The sequence below is a fragment of the Theropithecus gelada genome, chromosome 1, assembly GCF_003255815.1.
Source record: "Theropithecus gelada isolate Dixy chromosome 1, Tgel_1.0, whole genome shotgun sequence".
Taxonomy (NCBI): domain Eukaryota; kingdom Metazoa; phylum Chordata; class Mammalia; order Primates; family Cercopithecidae; genus Theropithecus; species Theropithecus gelada.
In genome coordinates this window covers 214,513,557-214,531,264 of record NC_037668.1, presented here as the reverse complement: position 1 = coordinate 214,531,264, position 17,708 = coordinate 214,513,557, and positions in this window count along the sequence as shown.

Here is a 17,708-nt window from a genome sequence, read left to right as displayed (position 1 = left end):
TTTTCCAGTTTATTTGCGTAGAGGTGTTTATAGTATTCTCTGATGGTAGTTTGTATTTCTGTGGGGTCGGTGGTGATATCCCCTTTTTCATTTTTAATTGCGTCGATTTGATTCTTCTCTCTTTTCTTCTTTATTAGTCTTGCTAGTGGTCTGTCAATTTTGTTGACCTTTTCAAAAAACCAACTCCTGGATTCATTGATTTTTTGGAGGGTTTTTTGTGTCTCTATCTCCTTCAGTTCTGCTCTGATCTTAGTTATTTCTAGCCTTCTGCTAGCTTTCGAATGTGTTTGCTCTTGCTTCTCTAGTTCTTTTAATTGCGATGTTAGAGTGTCAATTTTAGATCTTTCCTGCTTTCTCTTGTGGGCATTTAGTGCTATAAATTTCCCTCTACACACTGCTTTAAATGTGTCCCAGAGATTCTGGTATGTTGTATCTTTGTTCTCATTGGTTTCAAAGAACATCTTTATTTCTGCCTTCATTTCGTTATGTACCCAGTAGTCATTCAGGAGCAGGTTGTTCAGTTTCCATGTAGTTGAGCGGTTTTGATTGAGTTTCTTAGTCCTGAGTTCTAGTTTGATTGCACTGTGGTCTGAGAGACAGTTTGTTATAATTTCTGTTCTTGTACATTTGCTGAGGAGTGCTTTACTTCCAATTACGTGGTCAATTTTGGAATAAGTACGATGTGGTGCTGAGAAGAATGTATATTCTGTTGATTTGGGGTGGAGAGTTCTATAGATGTCTATTAGGTCTGCTTGCTGCAGAGATGAGTTCAATTCCTGGATATCCTTGTTAACTTTCTGTCTCGTTGATCTGTCTAATGTTGACAATGGAGTGTTGAAGTCTCCCATTATTATTGTATGGGAGTCTAAGTCTCTTTGTAAGTCTCTAAGGACTTGCTTTATGAATCTGGGTGCTCCTGTATTGGGTGCATATATATTTAGGATAGTTAGCTCTTCCTGTTGAATTGATCCCTTTACCATTATGTAATGGCCTTCTTTGTCTCTTTTGATCTTTGATGGTTTAAAGTCTGTTTTATCAGAGACTAGTATTGCAACCCCCGCTTTTTTTTGTTCTCCATTTGCTTGGTAAATCTTCCTCCATCCCTTTATTTTGAGCCTATGTATGTCTCTGCATGTGAGATGGGTCTCCTGAATACAGCAGACTGATGGGTCTTGACTCTTTATCCAGTTTGCCAGTCTGTGTCTCTTAATTGGAGCATTTAGTCCATTTACATTTAAGGTTAAGATTGTTATGTGTGAACTTGATCCTGCCATTATGATATTAACTGGTTATTTTGCTCATTAGTTGATGCAGTTTCTTCCTAGCCTCGATGGTCTTTACATTTTGGCATGTTTTTGAGATGGCTGGTACCGGTTGTTCCTTTCCATGTTGAGTGCTTCCTTCAGGGTCTCTTGTAAGGCAGGCCTAGTGGTGACAAAATCTCTAAGCATTTGCTTATCTGTAAAGGATTTTATTTCTCCTTCACTTATGAAACTTAGTTTGGCTGGATATGAAATTCTGGGTTTAAAATTCTTTTCTTTAAGAATGTTGAATATTGGCCCCCACTCTCTTCTGGCTTGGAGAGTTTCTGCCGAGAGATCTGCTGTGAGTCTGATGAGCTTCCCTTTGTGGGTAACCCGACCTTTCTCTCTGGCTGCCCTTAAGATTTTTTCCTTCATTTCAACTTTGGTGAATCTGGCAATTATGTGTCTTGGAGTTGCTCTTCTCGAGGAGTATCTTTGTGGCGTTCTCTGTATTTCCTGGATTTGAATGTTGGCCTGCCCTACTAGGTTGGGGAAGTTCTCCTGGATGATATCCTGAAGAGTGTTTTCCAACTTGGTTCCATTTTCCCCCTCACTTTCAGGCACCCCAATCAGACGTAGATTTGGTCTTTTTACATAATCCCATACTTCTTGCAGGCTTTGTTCATTTCTTTTTCTTCTTTTTTCTTTTGGTTTCTCTTCTCGCTTCATTTCATTCATTTGATCCTCAATTGCTGATACTCTTTCTTCCAGTTGATCGAGTCGGTTACTGAAGCTTGTGCATTTGTCACGTATTTCTCGTGTCATGGTTTTCATCTCTTTCATTTCGTTTATGACCTTCTCTGCATTAATTAGTCTAGCCGTCAATTCTTCCACTTTTTTTTCAAGATTTTTAGTTTCTTTGCGCTGGGTACGTAATTCCTCCTTTAGCTCTGAGAAATTTGATGGACTGAAGCCTTCTTCTCTCATCTCGTCAAAGTCATTCTCCGTCCAGCTTTGATCCGTTGCTGGCGATGAGCTGCGCTCCTTTGCCGGGGGAGATGCGCTCTTGTTTTTTGAATTTCCAGCTTTTCTGCCCTGCTTTTTCCCCATCTTTGTGGTTTTATCTGCCTCTGGTCTTTGATGATGGTGATGTACTGATGGGGTTTTGGTGTAGGTGTCCTTCCTGTTTGATAGTTTTCCTTCTAACAGTCAGGACCCTCAGCTGTAGGTCTGTTGGAGATTGCTTGAGGTCCACTCCAGACCCTGTTTGCCTGGGTAACAGCAGCAGAGGCTGCAGAAGATAGAATATTTCTGAACAGCAAGTGTACCTGTCTGATTCTTGCTTTGGAAGCTTCCTCTCAGGGGTGTACTCCACCCTGTGAGGTGTGGGGTGTCAGACTGCCCCTAGTGGGGGATGTCTCCCAGTTAGGCTACTCAGGGGTCAGGGACCCGCTTGAGCAGGGAGTCTGTCCCTTCTCAGATCTCAACCTCCGTGTTGGGAGATCCACTGCTCTCTTCAAAGCTGTCAGACAGAGTCGTTTGCGTCTGCAGAGGTGTCTGCTGCTTTGTTATTGTTTTCTGTGCCCTGCCCCCAGAGGTGGAGTCTACAGAGACAGGCAGGTTTCCTTGAGCTGCTGTGAGCTCCACCCAGTTCGAGCTTCCCAGCAGCTTTGTTTACCTACTTAAGCCTCAGCAATGGCGGGCGCCCCTCCCCCAGCCTCGCTGCTGCCTTGCCGGTAGATCACAGACTGCTGTAATAGCAATGAGGGAGGCTCCGTGGGTGTGGGACCCTCCCGGCCAGGTGTGGGATATGATCTCCTGGTGTGCCTGTTTGCTCAAAGCGCAGTATTGGGGTGGGAGTTACCCGATTCTCCAGGTGTTGTGTGTCTCAGTTCCCCTGGCTAGGAAAAGGGATTCCCTTCCCCCTTGCGCTTCTCAGGTGAGGCAATGCCTCGCCCTGCTTCAGCTCTCGCTGGTCGGGCTGCAGCAGCTGACCAGTACCGATCGTCCGGCACTCCCCAGTGAGATGAACCTAGTACCTCAGTTGAAAATGCCGAAATCAGCGGTCTTCTGTGTCGCTGGCGCTGGGAGTTGAAGACTGGAGCTGCTCCTATTCGGCCATCTTGCTCCGCCCCCAAATTCTTATAAACAAGACTTAGTAGAGCCAAATCACCACCTTAGATTCATTTGTTTGTTTGTTTTAATGTGAGTCAGGGTCTTACCCATGCTGGAGGGCAGTGGCACAAACAAAGCTCACTGAAGCCTTGACCTCCTGGGCTCAAGTGACACTTCCACCTCGGCCTGCCATGTAGCTGGGACCACATGGGCACACCACCATGCCTAGCTAATTTTTTGTAGAGACAGGGTTTCGCCATGTTGCCCAGGCTGGCCTTGAACTCCTGGACTCAAGAAATCCCCCCGCCTTGGCCTCCCAAAGTGCTGGGATTACAGGTGTGAGCCACAGTGCCTGGCTGATCCTAAATCTTTTACATTCCAACTAGGCCGCCACGCCATATTGTCTCTATTATTCAACAGGCAGAGAGAGAGAGCAAAAGCAATTTATTCTCTCTGAATTGATAAGTTATTATGGCATCATATTCATCCATACATTGAAGACAAATTTTTTAAAGGCATCATACGGAGCTCTTGAGTGTTTTTGCTATTCAATTGGTGTGTGTGAATCATATTGGACTTTCTTTGATCCTGTTTCATGTTTGCTTTTGTTTTTCCTTTAGAATGCTATAATTTCCAGCTGGAGATTATATTAGACTAGAAAGGGCAATCAAAGAGATTTTTACTCCCTCCATATCCCCATTTTCTGGTCAGAGAACAAATTCCCAATAGACGTGGATAGCTTGAAGCACTGCCAAACTTTCACTCTTGGAGAAGCCTTTCAACCAAGGACAGTGGTTTAGGTGTCTTTCCAACCAATACCCAGCCTTCAGAAATTCAGTGGCCTGCTCAAAGATTTTTAAATTTAGAGATTATAGGGCCCAGGCAATAAGCATGGCTGGACTTTACATTGCTTTGTAGGGCTAAGTTTTGTGTCACTCTAAATATCTTAGGACATTATTCAGTTTGTACCTCATAATTTCTGGAAGAATTCCTCTGAATCCTCCAGATGTCAAGGGACTTACCCAGAGCTCCCAGATCCCCCGTCTGTGTCAGACACTCCTACTATAATTGAGCTAGAGTAAGGGTTCTAGGGGCAATGTGATCCATAAACACACCAAGCAAGTGACCTAGAAAATGGTCCAGCCAGGCACAGTGGCTCACGCCTGTAATCCCAACACTTTGGGAGGCCAAGGCAGGTGGATCATGAGGTCAGGAGTTCAAGACCAGCCTGACCAGCATGGTGAAACCTTGTCTCTGGTAAAAATACAAAAATTAGCCACGGCCGGGCGTGGTGGCTCAAGCCTGTAATCCCAGCACTTTGGGAGGCCGAGACGGGCGGATCACGAGGTCAGGAGATCGAGACCATCCTGGCTAACACAGTGAAACCCCGTCTCTACTAAAAATACAAAAAACTAGCCGGGCGTGGTGGCGGCGCCTGTAGTCCCAGCTACTCCGGAGGCTGAGGCAGGAGAATGGCGGGAACCCGGGAGGCGGAGCTTGCAGTGAGCCGAGATCGCGCCACTTCACTGCAGCCTGGGCGACAGAGCGAGACTCCGCCTCAAAAAAAAAAAAAAAAAAAAAAAAATTAGCCAGGCGTGGTGACATGCACCGGTAATCCCAGCTACTTGGGAGGCTGAGGCAGGAGAATCACTTGAACCCAGGAGGCAGAGGTTGCAGTGAGCTGAGGTCACATCACCGCACTCTGGCCTGGGTGACAGAATGAGACTCTGTCTCAAAAAAAAAAAAAAGAAAGAAAGAAAATGTTCCTATGCATGAAAACAAGGAAGAAAGTGGATGGTGATGTACGTGAATGAGGTGCCTGGGGGGCAGGGTGGGTACACAGAAGTTCATGAAGCTGGCACGCTCTCACTGCTTACAACAGTCATTGGCCATTTAACAAAGGACCACTTGTCCTTGAAAGAAATGGCGAGCAGGAAATGGGCAGGCCTGGGATCAGATTTCCTCTCTTGTCTAAGGTCTGGATGTTGGTTCACTCAAGAGTTGAACTCTGGATGCTGGAGAGCCACCTGCCTCTTGGGGTGGTACGTTGTAGACAAAGACTGAAGTCTATGTACTCAAAGAGCTGGGTAGGCAGACATGCTAAAGTTGGGAGCCCAGGCATGCAGTCAATGAAGAGTGTCGGCCAAGTTTAATACCAATAGGAAGGGGCTTCTTAATCCACTAAATGCTAAGAATTGATTGCTGGCCCAGTAGTGTCAGAACATGCCCAAGGCTTTCAGCTGCAGTCGGGTCTCTGCACCCTAGAAAGCCAAGTCTTAATGGCATCGTAATTAGGTCACCTGCAGCCTAACCTGGGGGACAATGACTCCGCCAGGCTGCCAGAGATAGTTTCAACAGCAAACCACGTGGCAACAACAGCCATAACAGTGAAAGCACTGACGTTGCTCCAATAAAATGGGTAACACCTAGGACTGATCCTTTAAAAATATCCATGTACGTAGATGCAAGTTTTATTTTATGCCTAAAGCGGGTGAATGGGATTTTAGTTAGAATCCTACAAGGTGTCTGTTAAAAATTCAATTACTTTGACATATCACCTCTCTGAACCTTTTTTTTTTTATTAACCCAGAGTTTTGCTCTTGTTCCCCAGGCTGGAGTGCAGTGGTGCGATCTCGGCTCACTGCAAACTCTGCCTCCTGGGTTCAACCAATTCTCCTACCTCAGCCTCCCGAGTAGCTGGGACTACAGGCATGTACCACCACACCCGGCTAATTTTGTAATTTTAGTAGAGATGGGGTTTCTCCATGTTGATCAGGCTGGTCTCGAACACCTGACCTCATGATCTGCCTGCGTCTGCCTCCCAAAGTGCTGGGATTACAGGCCTGAGCCACTGTGCCCGGACACCTCTCTGAACCTTCTGTGTCCATATGCTCTCTCAGAAGAGCTATAGTTGAGAAGGTTTTCAACTCTAATCACCATTTATCTTCCAACTTGGGTGAGGAATAGGAATTAAAACCCCAGGGTCCAAAGTTTTCACTCTAATAACTTTTCAGAAGAGGGGAATACAAGTATAAAACATATTTCTCCAGATGTATTTGTCTTCCTTGGAGACTTTTAAAAATGATTTTCATTCTTTTAAAGTACCAGGGATATTCCTTTATTCTTGAGGCATGCATGTCTGACCCTGGCCCTGACTAAATGCTGGAAACATATACTTTGAAGAAAGTAAGATAAATTGAAAAATTCCCTTGTGGTGTAATCCCTTTTTCCTCTTTATAATGACAGTACAGTATAAATGAGATGGTCTGGATCTTTGTAGATGGTTTGTCTTATTTATCTTCCCACTTCTCCCCAGTTTCCTCTGCTTTCTACAAAGGACCTTAACACATTTTTTTTAACCTTGTGTTTCCTTCTTCATGCTTCATTTTATACATTCTAAGTTTTATTAATTCCTATTTTTGCTAGCTAATATTTAAGATTTGCAGAATCCAGGCAGCTTGAATCTTACCCTATTTTATATCCTTTGATAAGGAAAGTAAATGTATCATGCCACTCTACTCCAGCCTGGTGACAACAGAGTGAGACTCCGTCTCAAAAAAAAAAAAAAACAGTGAATAACCTTGAACTCAGCACTTCTTCTCTTCTCTTTGTTTCATTCTAAGTGATCTACTTCATCAGGTTTCCTGGCTTTTTTCTTTTGTTTTCTCTTTTCTTTTCTGCTTTTTCTTTTCAGATAGTGTCTTGCTCTGTTGCCCAGGCTGGAGTGCAGAGGCAGCATCATGGCCCACTGCAGCCTCAACCATCTGCGCTCAAGCAATCCTCCCACCTCAGCCTCCTGAGTAGCTGGGACCACAGGCACATGCCACCACATCTGGCTAATCTTTTTATAATTTTTTCTGTAAAGACAGGGACTTGCTATGTTGTCCAGTCTGGTCTCAAACTCCTGGGCTCAAGCAATCCTCCTGCCTTGGCTTCCTAAAGTGCTGGGATTACAGGCATGAGCCACTAAGCCCAGCCAAGTTTCCTGGTGTTCATTTGAAGTGTATATTCGAGCTGCACGTGGTGGTGTGTGCCTGTAGTTCTAGCTACTCAGGAGGCTGAGGTGGGAGGATTGCTTGTGCCCAGCAGTTCCAAGTATAGCCTGGACAGCATAGAGAGGCCCCATCTCTTAAAAAAAAAAAAAATGTATATCCAATAACAATCAAATATATGAATTCCTGGTTAAACTCCCCAGACTCCCAGCCCTAAATCCCAATCTCAACCATCTATGTGGATGTCTAACATATTCAAACCCATACTCTTTATTCCCATAGGGCAACACCTGCACCATGTTGACGTTGCACTTATCAGAATCCATCATGTAGGCGAAGGCTTGAACCACAGCTAAATCTGAGTTTTGGCAGATGCCTTGTGATTTCCCCAGAATACACGAGGATGGAAGGTCTACAAGTTACAGCTATGAGACCATCCCTCACTTGCCTCCTTGTCTTTCCTTGGATGCTATCAGGAGATAAGTTCTCATCAGCTCTCCAGTGCTGATGAAATGTAGGGCGTGCTGCCAACCACCCTCAGAAGACAGCTGCAGAGGCCACTGTACTGTAGTCAAGAATTGGCTCAGCAATTCTTGAACTCAGCAACAGGGAGGCAGCATTCCTGCTGCCATCACCCAGCCCTTTTTGTTTCAGATCGTTATTTTGGTGTGTGAGACAAGAACCAGAGAGGGAACTGGCCTCTTTCACTTACTCCTCTGTTCACTACCTATGTATTTAATAAGCTGTGCACAAGTGTCTCATATCTTTACCAGTAAGATCAGCCAAATCAAGGCCTTGACCTTGGCCGGCCTTGGGCTTATGACCTTGACAACTCTCCCCACAGGCTGCCTCCTTCTTCTGCAGTCTTCTCCATCTCAGTACTTTGCAATACCAGCATTCAAAGGCCAGAAGTTTGGAGTCATCTTTGCTTCCTACTTTTTGCACCCAGTCCATACTCTCCAATATATCCTAAATCCTATTGACTCAAATTCCAAAACAAACCCAGAATTGGACCACTTCTCACCATCTCCAGTCCAATTCCCCACTGCAGGCATCTGTTTCTCTCCCCGGGAAGATTGCATGAGCTTCCTATGTGATCTCCCAACTTATTCCTCCTTCTACTTCAATCTGTTCTCCAGACACCTTCCAAGGTGATTCTTTTAAAAAGTGTCAGAGCATGCTATCTTTGCCCTGTTCACATCTCTCCATCTTCACATTCTATCAAAAATCTCTATGGGATTTGCCTCTGTCCTCTCTGATCTCAGCAACCACTATTCTGTACCTTGTAATTGCCTGATGGGTTCTTCCTGCCTGCTACACAGACAAAATCAGTTCACCAAAGACCATGGTATTTCAGTAAAGAAAGAGTTTAATTGGAATGAAGCTGGCTTTGTTAGAAGTGGCGTTACTACCCAAATCAGTCTCCCGGAGGTTACCTTTTTTTTGAAGGATAGTTTAGTGGGCAGGGGACAAGGGAATGGGTGCTGTTGATTGGCTGGGGATGCAATTGTCAGGATGTGGGAAATGGTCCTCGTGCACTGAGTCCACCTCTGGTTGGGGAGTCCACGGGACTGGTTGAGTCATCAGTCAAAGTTCTGGGTGGAGTATATCAGTTGCTAGAATGCAAAAGTCTGAAACACATCTCGAAAGACCAACCTTAGGTTCTACAATAGTGATGTTATCTACAGGAACAATTGGAGGCGTCACAAGTCTTGTGACTTCTGGCCACATGACTCCTGAGCAGTAAGGGATTACAAAAACTATGCCTGCATTGGCCAGGGGCGGTGGCTCACGCCTGTAATCCCAGCACTTTGGGAGGCCAAGGCTGGTGGATCATGAGGTCAGGAGTTCCAGACCAGCCTGACCAACATGGTAAAACCCTGTCTCTACTAAAAATACAACAACAAAAAAATTAGCTGGGCATGGTGGTGTGCACCCTTAATCCCAGCTACTCAGGAGGCTGAGGCAGGAGGTTGCAGTGAGTCGAGATCATGCCACTGCACTCCAGCCTGGTGACAAAGTGAGACTCTGTCAAAAAACAAAACAAAACAAAAAAACTATGCCTGAGTTTTAGCAGAATTTAGATTCCACCCATAATCCTAAGCTCCTGGTCTTTGATTAGTTTTACAAAGGCAGTTTAGTTTGGGGAAGAGCTATCATCATCCTTACTTTAAGGTTAAGCTATAAACTAAATTCTTCCCAAAGTTAGCTTGGCCTACACCCAGAAATGACCAAGGACAGCTTAGAGGTTTGAAGCAAGATAGAAAACTATGTCAGATTTCTCTTACTGTCTTAATTTTGCAAAGGCAGTTTCATCCTCTTCTCTCCTTCCTCCTTCTCAGAAGGCATATTCTCACCTTACGACTGTCACAGTGCTTATGCCTGGAACAGTTGCCCTCAGATACTAGGACAGATGCCCCTCCACGCTTCTACTCAGTTATCTCCCTTATCAGTGAGGCCTTCCTTGTCTGCTGTAAAGCAGGCCCCTGCCGTCTGCCCCTTGCATTTAGTTTCCTTCTTTCCCTGTTTTATTTTTCTCTACAGGAACTATCATATCCTATCAAATTTATTTATCATCCAATTGTTTATTATTAGACTCTTTATTTATTTATTTATTTGGAAACAGGATCTCGCTCTGTCTCCCAGGCTGGAGTGCAGTGGCACAATCTTGGCTCATTGCAGCCTCCACCTTACTGGCTCAAGCAATCCTCCCACCTCAGCCTCCCTAGTAGCTGGGACTGTAGGTGCACGCAACTGAGCCCAGCTAAATTTTGTTTTTTTAACTTTTTGTAGAGATGGAATCTCACTATCTTGCCCAGGCTGGTCTCAGACTCCTTGGCTTAAGCAATCCTCCTGCCTTGGCCTCCCAAAGTGCTGGAATTACAGGTCTGAGCCACCGTGCCTGGCCTTGATGCTCAGTAGAACGTAAAATCCATGAAGTCCAAGAGGTCTTCTGCTCTGTTTCTCTTGCTCCTAAAACAGGGCCTGGCACCTAGTTCAGTGCTCAACTATATTTCCTGAAAGTATGAGCCACAAAAGTGTCAAACATTCTTCAACGAAACAATGGAACCCAATATTTACTACATTATAAATGCGTGAAGCTGAATCAATCTGTCTTGGACTTATGAATGAGTTTCCCTACTTTGAAAGGATAATATCTCAATACTTAATGGCTGTATGTTTTATAATGACAACTAAACTTAATTAATATTTGGTAAGTATATAAAATAGATAGTATATCAGTGTAGTAGAACAAAGTATAAAACCTTGAATTAAATATCATCCCTGATAACATGGAGTTCAAAATCTATTAGGGGAAACAGATCCAGACATAAATAGTTCCATTTTAAATATATTTAACAAATACGTTGCATTCGACCATTAGAGGGTGAACATTAAACATTATTATCCGCTTCTTCAATTGCTGGTGCATGCTGAGCACTCTGTAAATAGTAGCTGATATTATGGTTGTTTATCACGAAATAACAAGTGAATCGTTCTGCCTGGTGAGAAAAGAAGTCTTGTGAGACTTTTTGAGCCAGTCTTCACAGGGTAAGCAGATACTTGCTGTTGGAAAAGCAGAGGAAGAAATTGCAGGTTCCACTGCCCAGCCATGCTGCCTGAGGCCATCGGTTGTGTAGCAAGAGGGGAAATAGCTGTCTCAACTGGTGATGAGCAAAAGTGGGAGATCAGAAGCAAAGACTGGACCAGGCACGGTGGCTTACGCCGTTGCACTCCAGCTTGGGCAATAAGAGTGAACCTCTGTCTCAGGGGAGAAAAAAAACAGGCCGGGTAGGGTGACTCACACTTGTAATCCTGGCACTTTGGTAGGCCAAGGTGGGCAGATTACCTGAGGTCAGGAGTTCAAGACCAGCCTGGCCAACATGGTGAAACCCCGTCTCTACTAAAAATACAAAAATTAGCCAGGCTTGATGGCACGCGCCTGTAGTCCCAGCTACTCAGGAGGCTGAGGCAGAAGAATCATTTGAACCCAGGAGGCGGAGATTGCAGTGAGCCGAGATGGTGCCACTGCACTCCAGCCTGGGCAACAAGGGTGAAACTCCGTCTAAAAAAAAAAAAAAAAAAAAGACTGAATGAATTTCTTATTATCTCTGCTTTAAGAAAGGTGGGATTTGGGGATGCTATGGCTTCAAAAAAAAATCACACACACTAAAAATAAGCGTAAAATTGTATCAGTAGATAATCTATGTTACTCACATAATGCAAGTTTCCACTGAGTGAGAAAATATCTTTCTTTAATTCCATTTCCCTTGAAAATAGTGGTTTCAATTAAACAGAGGAAAAAAACTTGAAAAACTTAAGCTTCAGGAAATAGGATTTTTTAAAGAAAATCAAAATATACAAAGTAGTTTGGTGAAATCAAACCATTACCAGATTTCTTTTTTTTTCTTTCCAGAAACAGATTTGAGAGTTAAATCTAATTGGCTACTAAATATATTCCTTTTATAAAGCCCATTATGTCGTACTCTGTTTCAAAGCTTTGGAAGAGAAATATAAATAGTATCTCATCCTAAGCAAAATTAAACTAGCGTAATTTCATTTGGAAATAAATACCTAGAAAAATAAATACCTACAAACGTTCAAAAAAGTAAAATCTGTTAGTCTGACAAAATCATCTACAGTGAAAAGGCAGCTTCGGGAAGGAAGATTACCTGCTGTCAAATTAGAAAACTACAATTAAACCATTGATATTTCCCTGAGAAGAGAAAACTAGTAACCGTGAAAAAGTGAGGGAAAACAAATGATGACGTCATGTTAACAACAGGAAAGACATGTCCTTTTGTAAAAAATGCTGTCCGTCACAGACTGTTTCTTCCAATATGGATTTGCAAAACATGACCGTCGAGCTCACGAAATCTCTCGTGGTTGCCGTGGGGCAGGGCGAGGTGGCCCACACCTGTAATCTCAGTACTTTGAGAGGCCAAGGAGTGAGGAATGCTTGAGCCCAGGAGGTCAAGGCTGTAATGAGCCGTGATCATGCCGCTACACTCCAGCCAGGATGACAGAGCCAGAGCCTGTTTCTAAAAAAAAGAAAAAACAACACTAAAGGTCATCATTCTCCCGCAGAGGAAACGATTTGAGCCCTCTTCTGCCTTCTGAACTACAACTCCAAACCCATCTGCCATGTAAGAGAAAGAGGCTAATGAAAAATACGTATCAGATGAGACTAGGCCTTCAGAGGTCCTGGAATTTATCCTACCACTTTGACACAGCTTGTTAGGTAGCCTCACATACTTTGTTACATCTCTTAAGAATACATTCTGGCCGGGCGCGGTGGCTCACGCCTGTAATCCCAGCACTTTGGGAGGCTGAGGTGGGCGGATCACGAGATCAGGAGATCGAGACTATCCTGGCTAATACGGTGAAATCTCGTCTCTACTAAAAATACAAAAAAAATTAGCCGGGCGTTGTGACAGGCCCCTGTAGTCCCAGCTACTCTGGAGGCTGAGGCAGGAGAATGGCGTGAACCCAAGAGGCGGAGTTTGCAGTGAGCTGAGATTACACTACTGCACTCCAGCCTGGGTGACAGAGCGAGACTCTGTCTCAAAGAAAAACAAAAAACAAAAAAAAAAATTCTGGCTGGGCACGTTGGTTCATGTCTGTAATCCCAGCACTGTGGGAGGCTGAGGTGGGCAGATCACCTGAGGTCAGGAGTTTGACACCAGCCTGGCCAACACTTGCCAAACCCTATCTCTACTAAAAATACAAAAACTAGCCAGGCATGGTGGTGCATGCATGCTTGTACTCTCAGCTACTTGGGAAGCTGATGCACAAGAATCACTTGAACCTGGGAGGTGGAGGTTGCAGTGAGTTGAGATCGTGCCATTGCACTCCAGCTGGGTGACAGAGCGGGACTCTGTCAAACCAAAAAAAAAAAAAAAAAAAAAAAATTCTAATATTTTCCGACTCTTTTTTTTCTTTTTTCTTGTCTTGAACTCTTGGGCTCAAGCAAGGTCCTGCCTCAGCCTCCTAGGTAGCTGGGACTACAGGCATGTGCCACCATGCTGGTTAATTTTAAAATTTATTTTTGTAGAGACAGGGTCTTACCATGCTGCCCAGGCTGGCCTCAAGCTATTCACCTGTCTTGACCTCCCAAAGTGTTGGGATTACAGGCGTGAGCCACCATGCCCAGCTATTTTCCAACTCTTAATGTTAGGAATTCTACTGAAATGTTTACCATGATCTAGGGCTGCAAGTAAATCATTTCTTCATGCTCAGGCATTGGGAAGATAACAAAACCTTCCCACAACCTCCCCAAATTCTATGCCTTCATGTACATAACCCGTCTTCCCTCAAACCCAGTCTCCGCAGAGATGCTCATGTCTGCCTTTCCTTACGTCTTTATCATCATTATTAGTCTCCTCTGAACTGATTGTAGTTCAATTTTTAGAAATTAATGCAATATTTATTGTATATTGCACTGAAGTACCATAGAAAACTAACATCAGCTGACATCAGCACCTTAAAGGAGATGATCACCCATAGTCAAGATACGCACCGAATGCAGGGACTCCTGATTCATTCCAAATCATACGAAGAAGTATATGTTTTATAATTGCACAGTCATTTATTTATTTAAGTCTTAATGCAATTAAATGATCACGATTTACTAAGACATAGCCACTTGGATCTGGGTTTAGAGAGAGAAAGTGACTCTGGAGTCTAAAGAACCAAAAACGTGTGTGTGTGCTCATGTAATCCACGTGTGTATTTGTGTACTGCAAAGAGGACTCCTACGTCTTGTTGAGAGGGCCAAATGACTCTAACACACAATATTTCGATGAGTTAAGTGTAAATGAATCAGAAACATACGGATTAAATTTTCGTTAATGCACAGGGATTTAAAAATTAAGGGAAAAACATTTGGCAAAGCGAATTTTGGCTTTTGCGAAACCCAAAGCTTTGGAAAAATAGTTGGAGACATTCAATGACCCAACTGAAGAAAACGCGGCCCACTTCCCCTCTCCTTTTCATAAAATCTTTATTTGTTCACACACATGGCATCAGAAAAGTTCATTTCTATTGGAGACGACGCCTGCTTCTAAACAAGACTGTGAGAAAATCCCTTGTTTATTAGTGAACTTGCCAGGCATTTATGTTTATGGAGCATAATTAATTCGCGAATCTTCTGAAGATGTGTCACTCTTCCTCAGCCTTCCGGAGAGAAGGGACATCCACTTCTGCCCGGGCACTAGTGTCTGTCTGTCTCTACATCATAAATATATTTCCAAAGGATTCTCAATAGAAAGTATCTTCTCTTAATTCTCTCCAGATGTTGTTCTTAGTAGGGGTGATTCTTCTGACTGAGTGTCTCCTAAATCCTGCTGGGTAATTCTGCACATGGTCATGGTTAACACAAGCATGTGACGAATCCCAGATGTGGAAGTAATCAAAGTGATCTACAGATCTAAGGCAATACTCCAGGGGACAAATGAGGGGTATTGTGAGGTCAAAGCAATTAAGGAGGGTCACGCTGGAAAGCCTGGGAGCTGTGGAGTAGGGGAAAGAGTGAGCAGGGGGTCGGGGGAAAGAATGGAAATCCCTCATAGTTTAACGTTATCACTTCTGTCTCAGAAAACAGGGATAGGTAAGAGAGCAGGAATATGAAAACCCCCTATGATTTACTTATTGTTATGTGGACAGATATTCTGCTTTTCTGTGTGTCCTGAAGGCAAAGAATGATTACTTTTCTGTCCTTTATCCATGAAACAGTGCTGGATGTGATTGTTTGATTGAAACCATTAGACCATGGTGTCAAAGACAGATAAAACAGAAAGACCTAAGACAGTCATAGAAAGTTAATAGAAACAAAATCTGGCTTACATATGGTGGAGGGAAACACAGCAGGACCGTCTAGGTGGTGTGGAGTGGCAGAGAGTGGATTTGCAATGGGAAACCCTTGAACACAAATGCCAGCAACAGCTATGGCTGGAGACACAGGGAACGATTCATTTTTTTGACTTGTAAAACGATGTTTTAGTGGGGAGAAATGAAGTCGTTGTGAGTATTTTATTTAATTGTACCTTTTTCTTCTTTGAGAGGGAGGCTCGCTCTGTCGCCAGGCTGGAGTGCAGTGTCACACTCTCGGCTCACTGCAATCTCTGCCTCCAGGGTTCAAGCAATTCTCCTGCCTCAGTCTCCCAAGTAACTGGGATTACGGAGTGTGCCACCATGCCCGGCTAATTTTTGTATTTTTAGTAGAGATGGGGTTTCGCCATGTCGGCAAAGATGGTCTTGATTTCCTGACCTTATGATCTGCCCACCTTGGCCTCTCAAAGTGCTGGGATTATAGGCGTGAGTCACCCCGTCCAGCCTTAATTTTATCCTTCTTAAATGACTATGTTGTGCTTTTTTATTATAGAATTAGTACACAAAGTTACATGTCACATGTTCATTCAATTCAAACAGTATAGAAGTATATGAAATGCATGAATAAATTCCCCCTTCTACTTTCTCATTCTCTCTTAGCAAGCAAAATTAAGATTTGCTTAATTTTGCAGGTAAGCAAAATTAGTGGTTTGATATGCATCCTTCCCCACTTTTTCCTAGATTTATGCACATATATTCATGTTATACGGATTTTTAAAAAGGAAAGTGGGAGCATATAATAAATAGATAAATAATCCTGCAATCCGCTTTTCTTTCACTTAATATAGTAGGAGCAAAAGCCATTTTAACTTTATTACAATGTTTGAGAACCATGCATTATTCATGAACATAGATGCAAACATCAGGATTAGGCACTATAATAAAAAATGTGAGTATAATTTAATGAAAAACACAATGATGGTTCAGTATTATTTAGTATATGCCTATTTCCATCACATCAATAAATCAAAGCAGACAAATCATATGCTCACTCCGAAAGATGAAAAAACTCTTTTGATTAAATCCAATACATTCATAATTCTAAAATATATCTTCATAAACCATAACAAAAGGATATTTTCTTAATATGATAAAGCATTAAGAAATTAAAGAATAGCCAAGCTCACATGGAATAGTAAAAATAATAGAGCCAACCTAAGTGCATAAGGAAGAACACAAGAATTCTTGATATTGCTACCTTAATATTTTGCTGAAAATCATGTCATAATACAATGAGAAAAAATGAAAATATTTGTATACAAAAGGAAGTGAAATGTAACAGAATGCCCATGAAAATCAGCCTAAAGATTATTATAATAAATAATACAGGGTTCAGTAAGCTGGCTAATTACAAAAAAATGCTAAAATCTCAGTGATTTTTTTCTTTACTGCTGCTCCAATTAAAAAAAAATAGAGCATATAAGACAAGGTGATGCAATTCACAAGAATAACAAAAAGTACCAAATACTTGTGAATAAATTTAAGAAAAATACGTGCAACTTTTAGAAATAAAATATATTTATTAAATAAGAGCAACAATAAAATAAAATATATTTCCTAAAAGATAACATTCCTAAATGAAGAGGCATACTATATATTAGAGATAATGAACTAGTCCTGGAAATATGGTGGGCCTTCCCTAATCAATCTATGAATTAATACAATTATTATAAATATTCTGAATATGTTTTTAAACTTAATTTCGCCAAGACTCCAGGAGAATAAATTCCCGAGGATAATAAAGGAAACTTACACAAAGGAAGATTGATGTATATTAAAAGACATAAATAAAGCCATAATTATCAAGACAGTATTCAGTATTGTACTGATGCTGATACAGGCAGAAATCCATGAAATAGCATGGATAACTCAAAAACAGACCCATGATATTTAACAGCATGTGAAATGATAAAGATGGTATCTTAGTTCATTCCAGGCTGCCATAATAAAATAACTTAGACTGGGTAATTTACAAAACCAGAAATCTATTTTCTCATAGTTCTGGAGGGAAGGAAGTCCAAGATCAAGGCTCTGATAGATTAAGTGTCTGGTGAGGACACATTCCTCATACATAGTGCCTCTGTGTGTCCTTACGTGGCAGAAAGGGCAAACAGGCTCCCTCAAGCACTTTTATAAGGGCACTAATGACCTCCCAAAGGCCCCATCTCTTAATGCCATCACCTTGAAGGTTAGGTTTCATCATATGAATTTTGGAGAGACACAAATGTTCAGATCATAGCAAGTGGCATTTCTTAGCAGTAGAAAAAGGAGGAATTATTCAGTCATTGGTTGTGTAATTACTGGCTATTAGAGAAGAGGGAAGAAGGAAAGGAATGAGAATGAGAAAAGGAGGAAAAGAAGAAATAGAGAAAGAAGGAAGGAAAGAGAGAGAACAGGAAGAAAGAAGAAAGTTTGACTTTAACATCAGCCATAAAGTAAATAGAAGATGCAATCACATTTTTAATGT